The following is a 12921-nucleotide window of genomic DNA, read 5'->3' as shown; positions in this document are numbered from 1 at the left end:
ACATTTATTTAGAGATGGTCAGCTTGTTCTACTGCCCCTAGATGGCCCTTGCTGTGATCTCCAGCTTCTCTATTTTTTGGCTCCTAGACAAGCTACATTTGGAAGGCAGCATGAATTGTCCATGAAAGGGTGTCATGTGCAGCTCCTTTGCTTGTTGGTGGAGCTTCTTCTCTTGTTCCCTTGTAGAGGAAGAAGGGTGTCTGTTTTCTTTTCTGTACTGAGCAGAAAGAAAAGTCAGATGGCTGCACTTTGCCTTGTGAACCAACTGTCACAGATACAAAAGAAGCACTGGTGTGAGAGGACAGGCTGCCTGCAAACTGGCTAGCATCCGGGCTGCTGGTACCCTGTCCCTTTAAGATTTCTCTCTAGGCAGCCCAGCAACTGGAAGCTGTAAAAGCTGAGCAAAGAGGCAACTGTAGATGGTGGTGTGAGAGGAAAATGGATTGTGTTTGTTTGGGAAACTTAAGCAATTGGCCCAAGACAAATGAATTAGCACAAGTCAAATAAAAGAATATTGTTTTCCAGAAATAGGGTTCACAAAGAAAAGTAGTGTTCAACAGGAGTTGCTGTAGAATTGGGGAAGAATGGTATAGTAAATAATGAGTACTAGCTGTTGAGTATGTATGGTTGTGTTGGCTCTCTTGGGTTTTGGAGTACCTAGGCCTAGGTATATGTAATAGAACCTGTGACCAGTGGGAAAATCAAATATAGGTTTTAAATAATGCAGACATTCTAATGACTGAGAACTCTAATCAGCATTAACCCTTGGTTGGTTTCATAATTGTCTGGAAAATGGGGCCACATTTCCTTATAAGCCTGGAATTATACCCATTTGCCATGTAACAAAATGTTGCCATATTATTGTCAGGAAAATTATAATATATATAGGGGGTTTCTCTCCCTTTTTACATACCACACAATCATACACATGCAATCTTACTGCTACTCTATTCTAGCCTATTCCAGTAACAAGCACTCAGATTTCAGAAATAAAGGCAATTACTTGCAGTGTCATTGCAGTGTATTGGTGTGTTTTGTTATATTAGTAGAATAATTGACAAGACAACTCCTGTTGTTATATGTTGGGTTCATATAGAACTAAATCTACATTTAATTTCATGACATATGTGAAAGCTGCAAGAGGGATCATTCCTAGTGGATGGAATGATCTCAATGGATCCAGCCCTTAATGGGAATATTTCTGCTCTTGATTGTATCTCAAGGTATCACAAGGTTACTCACTCTGTATAATTTCCCCTTTCAATGAACTTCCTCCAAATAGCCTTTGTTGAGCTAAAATTGCTCTCCTCCATTCTAGATGCATATTTAAAAAGAATGGCTTTGATTTTAATGAAAAACATCTCATCATAATAGAGAATTATATAATCAGGTGTCCAGACTGCTGTTGATGGCAATCTCAAGGTCTCTGCACTCTGGACTTTATTTTTAAATCAGATTGGGAGGATGAATAACCTTTTCAAACAGAATGCATCTTTAAATAGAACACTAAGTAAGCTTGAACATATGGTACCTGACTCTAAGTCCTCTCATCACTTACTTGTTCCTCTGTAATAGTAAAATCAAATACAGGTAGTCCTAGGCTTACAACAGTTCATTTAGTGACCATTCATAGTTACAGCAGCACTGAAAAAGGTGATATGACAATTTTTCACACTTATGACCATTGCAGCATCCCCAAAGTCACGTGATTGATATTCAAATAGCAATAGCACTTAGACATATAGGCTAAGTGCTATAAGTCTAAGATTTAGGCTTCACAGTGTTTTACAGACCTCTCTAAGCAGTTTTACAGAGTCAGTTTATTGCCCCCAACAATCTTGATCCTCATTTTACCAACCTCGGAAGAATGGAGACTGAATCAACCTTGAACCGGTGAGATTCATACTGCCAAACTGCTGGCAGTTGGCAGTCAGCATAAGTAGATTGCAGTACTTCATTCTAACAACTGTGTCACCACAGCACCATGGATGCTTGACAACTGACTCACATTTATGACGATTGTAGTGTCCCAGTGTCACCTTTGCAACTTTCTGATAAGCAAAGTCAATGGGGAAACCAGGTTCACTTAACAGCCGTGTTACTAAGTTAACAACTACAGTGATTCAGTTAACAAATGAGGCAAAAAAAGTCATAAAATGGAGTGAAATTCACTTAACAAATTTCTCACTTAGCAACATAAATTTTGGGCTCAATTGAGTCATAAATCAAGGGCTAACTGTAGTTGAAGCAGCAGGGCAATGGATCAAGAGTAAAGTTTATCCTAACACACAGGACTCAGCAGGTTCCTGATGAGTCTTCACACGAACCAAAATGAATTCCCATAAAGTGCTATAAGCAAGAAGAATTACAGAACCATGTAGCAACATTTCTGCCTCCTTTTTTGCAAATCTGTAACATTAATCCATTTATATTTATTGATATAGCCCAAAACATATCTTCAGTGTATTATTAAAATTAGTCATCTCAAAGGCATGTAGAAATGATGCACTCAAGAGGCCTGACAACACAAGTTAAAAATAGTAACACAATAATTGTGAGTGTCAAAAGTGTGCTCACTCTTTTGTTCCTATCACTCTTTCCAGAATGTGAAGTTTTCTGAAGTATTTTAAGCTGCAACATGAAAACAGCAGTTTTGGAGGAATATCTCAACTTTGGATTATAGCCATAAATCACGGACATTTATGGGAAAAAGTTCTAAATAAATAGTTAAGCCTTGCTTCACAGTGTGTGGATTTCTGATAAGCAGAAAAAAAATTCCATTCTGGTCTGAATGGTCAAAATTCTACTCCTGAGCCAGTTTGCTAATCATTGTGGTCAATAGGTACAAACTACTCCTAATGTATAGTATCACTTCCATCTTGTACCACTTACAAATCTACTGACATAAGAACCTTGGTGGTGCAGCGGACTAAGTGCTGTTATGTAGCACTTAGCTGCCAGCTGCCTACAATTAGTGCGAGTTCAAATCTCACCAGGCTCAAGGTTGACTCAGCCTTCCATCCTTCCGAGGTAGGTAAATTGAGGACCCGGATTGTGGGGGTAATAAACTGACTTTGTAGAAACACCGCTTATGGGGGCCCAAAAGCCCTAATAAGCAAGTATATACAAAAGAAGAAAGGCTATTGCTATAAGTGCATTGTAAGCCACCTTGAGTCTTCGGAGGAGGGCGGCATATAAATTGAACTAATAAATAATAAATAAATAAATAAATAAATAAATAAATAAATAAATAAATAAATAAATAGGTACAAAGGCTTTCTAGATATAACTATTCACAAAATAATGTAATAACAATGAAGACCTTTCCATATCACCACAAACCCAAATATTCTCTGGTAACATTTTTATTCTTCCATTCCCTGTGATGTTGTTCTCAGCCCATTCATAAGATAGCTTTCAATTGTACCAGTACTGAAATTGTGTTTTCCCCTTTTGTGGGCAACAAACCCATGACTATGTGTCATGCTTCCCTGAGCTTGTAACATGCAACCTTAGGACCATATCTGGCCCTCAGTATAATTTCCTGCAGCTCTTGATCTCATTTAAAAACCCTTTGCAAGCAATCTATTTGTAGCTGTTGCTATGAGCCTCTGAGAGAAGAGGGAGACAGAGAAGTACATAGTGTCAGAAAATGAGGCAAGATGGGGAGGAAGAATTTTAAAAAGACCTTAGTCTAGGTAAGTCTTCCACTTGTTCCACCCTCACTGACTGCTGGCATTTCTAACAGAACATTTCTGTGGGAAAACAACTCTTGACTGAAAACGTTTGCACTTCCTGGTATAAAACATAATCCTGTTATGATATTGTTCACAAGGCAGAGTCTGCCAGTGAAGGAATCTAGGGAAAGTTTGTTTAGGGATTAGCTGACTCATACAATTGGCCTGATCAGTTCTGAAAACATTGTTTGGTAGAGTTCACTGAGCAATCTAATAATATGGCAATATTTTTGACCACTGACTATATTACAATGAAAATAGTAAGCAACCTTCTCTTATTTGATATTTGTCCCTTAACAAAGATCCTGAATGTTGCTATTATATGCACAAATGCTGCCACCATTGGCCTCCTAATTTTTTATGATTTTTTTAACAATAATGAAAAGCTTGTGCAAAAGCCAAATATCTCAAGATTTATTTTCCTATAAGTGTTCATAATATTTTGGCTATTTTGATTACTTCTTTCTCTTTTTAGTTTTTAGCACTTCCAGTATTGCACAAAATTGAAGATTGGCAATGCTTTCTGAAGAGTGCTAATCTATGTGCTATGCTAAAGTGACAAGAATAGAGATGCCAAAATGGACTCAATTAAATATTTTTTTGGAAATTAAGCTCCAGATTTAATCAGAAAGCAAACATATCAAGAGACAAAAAAGATCTAGAGGATAGAAACAAGCTTTAGAAGACAACACTGCATAATTGGGCATTTCTAGAATTTCATGAACAAAAAAGAAATCTTCCAATTCCACTGCTAGTACTGAGTCCTTCACAATATATGTCTGGATGTGAGTTGGCATTTAAAATGTTTCTTATCTTTTTTCCCCCTAATATTGCTTCAGCATTCTAGAAAATATAAGGTGTGACCCACCATCATTAGTGAGAAACCACTGGCATAGGAAATGACCAACCAGTCAATAATTTCTCAAGGAGCCCCTCATATGTACAGTTAAGACTTAAAACAATGTCAGAATCAGTTATTAGAAGTAGGCAGCAAAACAGACTTTGAACGTTGGATGCAGACCATTTGCTATGAATTACACAGCTGTCTTAGGGTTCTTCAATTACTTTCAGAAATCAGTGATATGGCTATTTTTAGTGTTGTCTTTACAATTCCTGTATTTTTGCTCTGACCATATTTTTATATAAGACTGAAGGGCATTGGTCTTATGGCTATGTAAGGCTACAGAGAAGAGATTCTTAAATTGTGGATTATAATACTCAATGGTAATGACCAAATAACATAAAATTCTGGGAATTTGCAAACATGCAGGATCTGGAATGGTTGGTTCCTATCCTCTTATGTAAACAGCTAACTGCAAGCTTCTATATTATCAGTGAAAATTATTAGGAAAATTATTAGAAACAATATAAAACCCACATTCATGTAGATATGCATAAATTGGATCTAAACCAGAAATAGTTCAGTTGTTGGAGTTTTTGTACCTCCACCCTTTATCTTCTTAATAAACCTTGATAAAGAAAACTGAGAATTTTACTTGGCAAGAATTATGTTTGTTTTAGGCAGTGGCTGATAGAATCAGCATCTGAACCCATTAGCCAACAATAGTTTACGTGTCCAAGCAAAGTCCAGACACAATTCTACCTTTGAGTACAGATAAAGGCTCATGATATGCATACCCAAAACAGCAATGTTGACAAAATTCATTCCCTGGACCAGTTGATAGTCCTTTTTTAAAAAAATTGCTGCAATATTGTTGCTAAAAAGAACAACTATCAATCCAAAATAAATGTAGAATGAGAAATGAGAATGTATATTTCAAAAAGAAAATTCAAGTCTCAAGAATTATGCAAAACTAAATTTGATGGGCTTTCAGGTCCTCCAAAAGGGTGCTCATTGTCACTGTAGCTGTAGCTTAGGCCAACCTCCTTGCTGCTGGTCATCATCTTCTCTTTCCTTCCACTTTTCCCAGGAGTAGAGCATGCTCCAGAGAAGTAGGTCTTCATTTATTGTGTCGAAGTGGGATAATTTGATTCTTGACTATTATTCCTTGGATGAGAATTCTGAGTTGATTTGTTTGATGATACATTTTGTTTGTTTTCTTGGATGTCCATGATATTCTCAGGAATCTTCTCCCAACACCAGTTAAATGCTCTACAAATAATATAATTAATAGAAGACAATGTATGTAGCTCAGGGCTGAACTGTGAAGTCCTTGCTGCTCTCTGAGTTTGGAGGATTATTTGCAGACATTTCATTACTTGACTAAGTTATCACATCAATGCTAATAAGTATGGGATTTATTCCCTGTTTATATACAAAGGCTTAACCTGACAGTGTTATTGAGGGTGTAGTTTTCTCTTTAATAGTTGATTAAGATACTATTTGATTGTTTATAACAACCACCTAGTTCAGTATTTTATGGAACAGAGTAATCACATGAATGAGTGAAAGTAACATGAAGTTTTATATGCAGTCATCTGGAGTTAAGCATTTCGTTGTAAATAAGTGATAAATAAAAAGTATCAATATGAAATAAAAATATATGTAATCTAAATAAATTCCTATAAAACCTATTAATCTATAAAAGTACAAAACAAAGAATCAGTTATTCTTGTCTATTAAAAATAAGATGCCCCAAAACATAGCATATAAATTATAATTTTTAATAATATAATACCTGATAGTAAAAAAAAAACAAGACTCTGATATTATACTGGATTGTGAATGTTATGTGCTCCCTAGAAACATTATATAAGATAGATGCCATATAAGTCCTGTAAATAATAAACACTCTTGCACACAATTAAACAGGTGTACCTTTTTAAAACCTGCTATGTATACATTTTTAGGAAGGATTTATTATTTCTATCAGACAGTAAATACCAAATATCCAATTGATATGGGTGCTTTGGATAATTGGTTATTGGATATATTAAATAGCATGCATAAGTGAACCTGTAAAAGAGACAGTACAATAAAACAAACACCTGTACAATCAAACAATTGTTCCTTTGTTCAGCCTTCTGGTTTATAAGTGAGATTAGTAAACTGAGTGGATAAACCTGGTGAGAGATCTAATGCTTATGCAGCAGACCTGCTATCAACAAATTAAAAATGATAGGTTAGTGTCATGTATAAATGCCTCACTCATACATGATGAAAAGATATGTTCTGGAATATCAAGGGTTAACTCAGTCCCCTCTCCCAAATGTATCACTCATTAACCTCTCCCTACTTTTAGTCCCGCCTCCTTGGTATAAAAGGTGGTGCACATCCCCTCTTTTTTCTTCTTCCTACAATCACTCTGTGAATGAAGAATGACATCTGTAAATAAAATATCTTCTGTTTGAATGAAAAAGAAGTCTGTGTATATTATTGAGTCTGATCCTCGAATTATGGCAACAATATGGTAGCAGAGGATGGTTGAATGACTCAATAAAAAGCAGACATCCCAAAGAAAGAAAACTCCAGAAACAAAAAGGAAAGACCCAACACCAGGGCACACACCAAAGAAATGTAAACAGATCAAGAAATGATCAGCGAAATTACAATGAAAATGACAAAAGAATCCGAAAACTTCACCACAGACGATGAAGAGGTAATCGATGAATCCAGTGACCAAGAAGCAAGCGCGCCCGAAAGCAACACACTTAGATCAGAAATACTGAAGCTGTTAAAGAACCAAAAAGATGACAAAAATCTCATCGCGAACCTCCAAGATAAAAGATAGCGGAGCAGCGAGAGAAAACTACATCGACGCATCAGAGCCAAAAGACCACGTACTGGTAAGTGACTTACTCATAGATGAAAATATAACTAAAGCAAAGACTAGTAGTCCTGCGCAAAATTTTGAATGGCAGCCATCTTTGATTTGTCAACCCGCCAAAATAACTGACCAAGAGCCAATCAGAAAGCAGAGTTCAAAATGGCCAGCACGAAAAACTCTACACAGAAAGAAAAATATAAAAGAAAAATTCTACTCGTCAGAAGAATCCGATACAGACACCGAAGAGACACCAACTGAACTACAGATCGAAACAGCTATGAAAACACTTTTTGCAGCCTTCGGTCCGAACTTGAAAATCTCAAAAGAACCACCGAAAACACCAAAGACAGCCGGTCGAACAACAAAGAAGAGCCATCTGCACGCTCTAAAGAAGAAGATACAGAAGACAACACACAAGCATCCCAGCGTCGATTAAAATCAACTCCGATCCGACCGACTAGACCGTTAACACCTGAATCCAGGGGATCTTGCAAATACTCACCCACACCGCAGACATTTCCGGGAACCAGAGACCTCCGCCATGATAACTACGAAGGGAAAAGACAAGCCTCACGTCACGACTGGACACCCAAAGCCGAACCAGAAAGCGAATCTTCAGAGGAAGACCACTACGAGGGAGCTGCAGCGGCGAGATCCTCCTCCGACAGCTTCAGAAACGAAATGAGCTTCGCGCACGCGCAAATACGTCTAGACGAACATAGAGACAGTAAAGAACAGAAAGAACCATTCAGACTGCCTGCGAGCGTTCCTACACCATTCTGCAATTATCAGCATATCCAGCACCATGGACAGCCACCAGCTGTAGGTAATGTAACAAATAACATTGGAAATTTGCCTAGTGATTTTCCCAAATTGAGGATAGACGGTGTTAATTTGCAGGAATGGAGTCAGCAACTCCAGGTTGTTTTTTTAAAAGAAAATTTACTGTTTTTCATTACTAACCCTCCTAAAAAACCATGGACACTAAAATTGGACTGCCTACATCACAGAGCATTTTATTTACTAATCTCCAGTATCTCACCTGCTGTTTATCATAGTATTAAGCATAACTTAACTGTTTCAGAAATAATTCATTATATGTTTAAACTGTTTCATAGTGAAAGTGTGGCAACCACAACTAGAATGTCTAAAAACTTTTTCTCAGCCAGGATAAAGCCTGGGATTACTATAAGTGAACATCTATTATCATTAAACACCACTAGAGCAGAACTACATTTAAGGGGGGGAAATAATATCTGACCAGACAATGAAAAGTGTTATTATTAATTCATTAGACTCATCATGGGACAACTTCATATCACATCTAGATACCATTAACTTAGGCTATCTATCTATAGAGAGTTTATCAAACAGACTAATTGCTGAGGATAATTTAAGAAAGAGTCGGTACAATATACATAAAGAACATAGACAGGTCAAAAGAGTAGTATTCCAAGACAGGCATCAGGACATGATAGAATGTTATAATTGTGGGTCCAAAGAACATTACAGAAGAGACTGCCCCAAGCCTCCTAGAGAGAGACAAAGACATGACATAAGAAACAGATATTATGATAGGCAATCATCCATTGACAGATATAGACACAGAAACTCACCAAACTTTAGAGAACATAGAGGGGGTAGAGACAACTCAAGGGACAGAAAGTCTGGGTCATTATATGGAATAGATAAACACACGAAAATCAAAAATCAAGATTCAAAAGACAGCGCTTGGCTCATTGATTCCGGAGCAACAAATCATACAACACATGATAGGAAAATATTATCTTCTTTCATTGAAGAAAAATTCTTAATTAAAGTAGCAAATCAAGACAAAGTTCAAGTAATTGGAAAAGGGAATGTAGAATTACCCGGTCTAGGAAAGATAGAGGGGGTACTATTAGTACCTAAGATACCTCACAACATTCTCAGTGTGTTAAAATTAAGCAGGGAGTCAAACATAGATATAACATTTTCAAAAGGAAAAGTAACACTAGAGAAAAACAAGACAAACATAAGTAATGTAACTATCAAAGGAGATCTACCATACTTAATTACAGAAGAAAAATGGATACACAACAAAAATTCAAACATAGAATCAAACACTAACACTGAAGTAGAAGGTGGTATAGATAGTGACAATGAAGAACACAAAACAGAACATAATGATGAAGCTGCATCAGATAACAATACATACATAAATAGAAAACCCATAATTGGAAAGCCAATACATGATGAATGTGCACACATACTCCATAGAAAATTAGGACATGCCAGTTTTCCTGTAATACAAAAAATGAGTGAACATGCTGAAGGTATTAAAATAAAGGACTGTAAAAATTACTTGGAATGTTCAGTATGTAAATGCTCAAAATTAAAAACCAAGCCCAGACCCAAAAAGGCAACGAGGTCAACCAATCATATTTTTAATTTAGTACATATGGATCTAGTTGGTCCATTAACCCCTTCAATTACATACAAAAAACGATATTTCCTCACTATTGTAGACGACTTCAGTCGTTATGGTTTTGTCTACACCTTAAGGCATAAAAATGAAGCATTCCAAAAGTTTAAGGAATTTCACAAGCGTGTAGAGACACAACATCACATACAAATCAAACAAATCATGACAGACAGAGGGTCTGAATTCATGTCAAAAGAATTCTCTCATTGGCTCAAATCAGAAGGAATGTTGCATTTCAGTTCTAGTCCCTTCTCAGCTTTTTAAAATGGAGTCGTAGAACAACGGAACTCGACATTACAAACCATGATTAGATGTACATTAGAAGATGCAGAATTAGGTAAGCATTTTTGGTCAGAAGCACTGGTATATTCAAATTATACACTCAACCGGCTCTGGCCTAGTGTCATAAACAAAACACCATACGAATTGATGTACAATAAAAAACCTCAGATAGCTCATCTGCATGTGTTTGGAGTTACAGCAGATGTACATATACCAAAGCAATTACGACATAAGGGAGACAAGATATCCAGAAGGCTTAGATTCATGGGTTATGAAACAGGTACAAAAGGATATAGGTTTATTGACAGTAACAACAAATTCATAGTATCTAGGACCGCTGTATTTCACGAACAAACAAATTGGTCCAAAATACATCTCAATGAAATACATCCAATAACAAGACCCAACATTAATCAACAAAATAGAACAAAGAAAAAGGAACAAACATACAACACACAAGAAAATGATACAAAAGTATGGATAGGAAATTGCCCCAAAATTAAAATAGATTCTCTAACGCAAAAGGAGGCAAGATACTTACATGATAATAATGATAGGCCAAAAAGACCAATCAGATGTAACAGAAATCAAGCTCCTAAACGATTTGAAGACTATATAATGCACATACACAGCGAACCAACTACACCAAACACTTATGAAGATGTATTAAAACTCCCCCTAGAAGAGAGAAATAAATGGGAACTAGCCATGTCTAAAGAAATGGATAGTTTACAGGAACTTAACGTATTCACTCCAGCCCCAGTACCTAAAGATAAAACGATCATAGGCACAAGATGGATCTTTAAAATTAAAAATTTGGAAGAGGGTAACACACTATATAAAGCACGATTAGTAGCACAGGGCTTTGCCCAAAAATATCCTGAGGACTATACCGACACATACTCTCCCACAGTGAGAACAGAGAGCGTAAAGACAGCTTTAGTAATAGCTTCAGCACTTAATCTTGAAGTTTTCCAGTATGATATACAGACTGCATACCTACACGCCAAACTTGATAAAGAAATTTATGTAAGAGCTCCACACAGTAAAAACACAAACAAAAATGACACATGGTTACTGAACAAAAGTCTATATGGATTAAAACAATCCGGCAAACGATGGTACGAATGTCTGGTCAAGGTACTCAAAGCAATGGATTTTAGTGCCATAGCAGCAGATAACTGTTTTTTCATCAAAAGAGAAGGTGAATCATTAGAGTTTGTATTAATTTATGTGGATGACATTTTATATATTGGTAAACATAAAAATAAGAGAGACATTTTTGTAACAAAACTAGGGGAACATTTTTCATTGAAGTCACTGGGAAAAGTGAACAAATATCTTGGAGTACATATAAATAAAACTAAAAAGGGGTTTAGTCTATCGCAGAAGGATAAAATAATCGAACTTTTAAACAAATGTAACATGATTAATGCAAAGCCTTGTGACACTCCTATGCAGACTGATTTTATAAAAAATATGAATGAATCATCTCCAGAATTTAATGACAATACGCTTTATAGGTCAGTTATCGGTTCCCTTTTGTATATTGCTAATTGGACTAGATCTGATATTGCTTTACCCCTTAATTTGTTATCTAGGTATGTCAGCAAACTCTTAATGTATCATTGGGAGGTGGTTAAAAGAGTATTGAGATATTTGAAACACAGTCTAGATTTCTGTTTATTATTGGAACCGGACAACACTAAGGAACCTATTCTCATTTGTTACGCTGATGCTGATTGGGCAGGTGACACTAAGAGTAGGAAGAGTACTTCCGGCTATGTATTCTTTCTTAACAATTGTCCAGTCTACTGGTATACTGGGAAGCAGAATTTAGTAGCAACTTCAACCACTGAAGCAGAATACATTTGCCTATCTAAAGCAGCTAACAATCTTATCTGGTTCAATGATTTGCTAACTAATATTTGGAAAAACCCATCACAACCCATTACAATATATGAAGATAATAAAGCTGCAATAGAAATATCAAGAGCAGACGCTATTGGTCTAGGCATATAGATATCAAATACAAACACGTAAGACAATTATCTGAAGAGGGTTTCATCAAAGCTATTCACTGTGACACTACAGAACAAATAGCTGATATATTGACTAAACCTCTACAATCTAAGCAACATAATTATTTAGCTTCGAAATTATGTATTCAATACTATTCTGCTTCTGAATGTAATTATTGTTATGTACCAGCTCGGCATTTAGAGGGGGATTTGTCATGTATAAATGCCTCACTCATACATGATGAAAAGATATGTTCTGGAATATCAAGGGTTAACTCAGTCCCCTCTCCCAAATGTATCACTCATTAACCTCTCCCTACTTTTAGTCCCGCCTCCTTGGTATAAAAGGTGGTGCACATCCCCTCTTTTTTCTTCTTCCTACAATCACTCTGTGAATGAAGAATGACATCTGTAAATAAAATATCTTCTGTTTGAATGAAAAAGAAGTCTGTGTATATTATTGAGTCTGATCCTCGAATTATGGCAACAGTTAGATTTCAAATTAAACAAAATGGACTAGGTAAAATCAATAAATCTGCTCTGAGCCTGATTCATTTGAATCTAAATTAATATTTATTTGGAAGAAAAACAGTTTTGTGATTATAGTAATAAGAAATGGTCAAGAAAAACAAAACTCTTTCTATCTTCTCCCAATGCCACATAGTCACCTTAGCATTTTAGACTTTTAA

General features: G+C 36.2%; 1 long non-coding RNA gene across 2 annotated transcripts in view; it reads left to right on the top strand.

Annotated features, from left to right (window-relative positions):
• Positions 1–3611: 3611 nt before the first annotated feature.
• LOC139319727 (uncharacterized) overlaps positions 3612–12921 on the top strand; it is a 31742-nt gene continuing 22432 nt past the window's right edge. For both annotated transcript variants that reach the window (XR_011600647.1, XR_011600648.1), the window contains exon 1: positions 3612–3698. This is a non-coding gene — a long non-coding RNA (uncharacterized lncRNA). The remainder of the gene's footprint in view (positions 3699–12921) is intronic.

The sequence above is a fragment of the Pituophis catenifer genome, unplaced genomic scaffold, assembly GCF_029215685.1.
Source record: "Pituophis catenifer annectens isolate HBS135680 unplaced genomic scaffold, rPitCat1.0.hap2 SCAF_7, whole genome shotgun sequence".
Lineage (NCBI taxonomy): Eukaryota > Metazoa > Chordata > Lepidosauria > Squamata > Colubridae > Pituophis > Pituophis catenifer.
The sequence above is the reverse complement of the archived record's forward strand: the minus strand, read 5'-3'. Positions and strand labels throughout refer to the sequence as shown.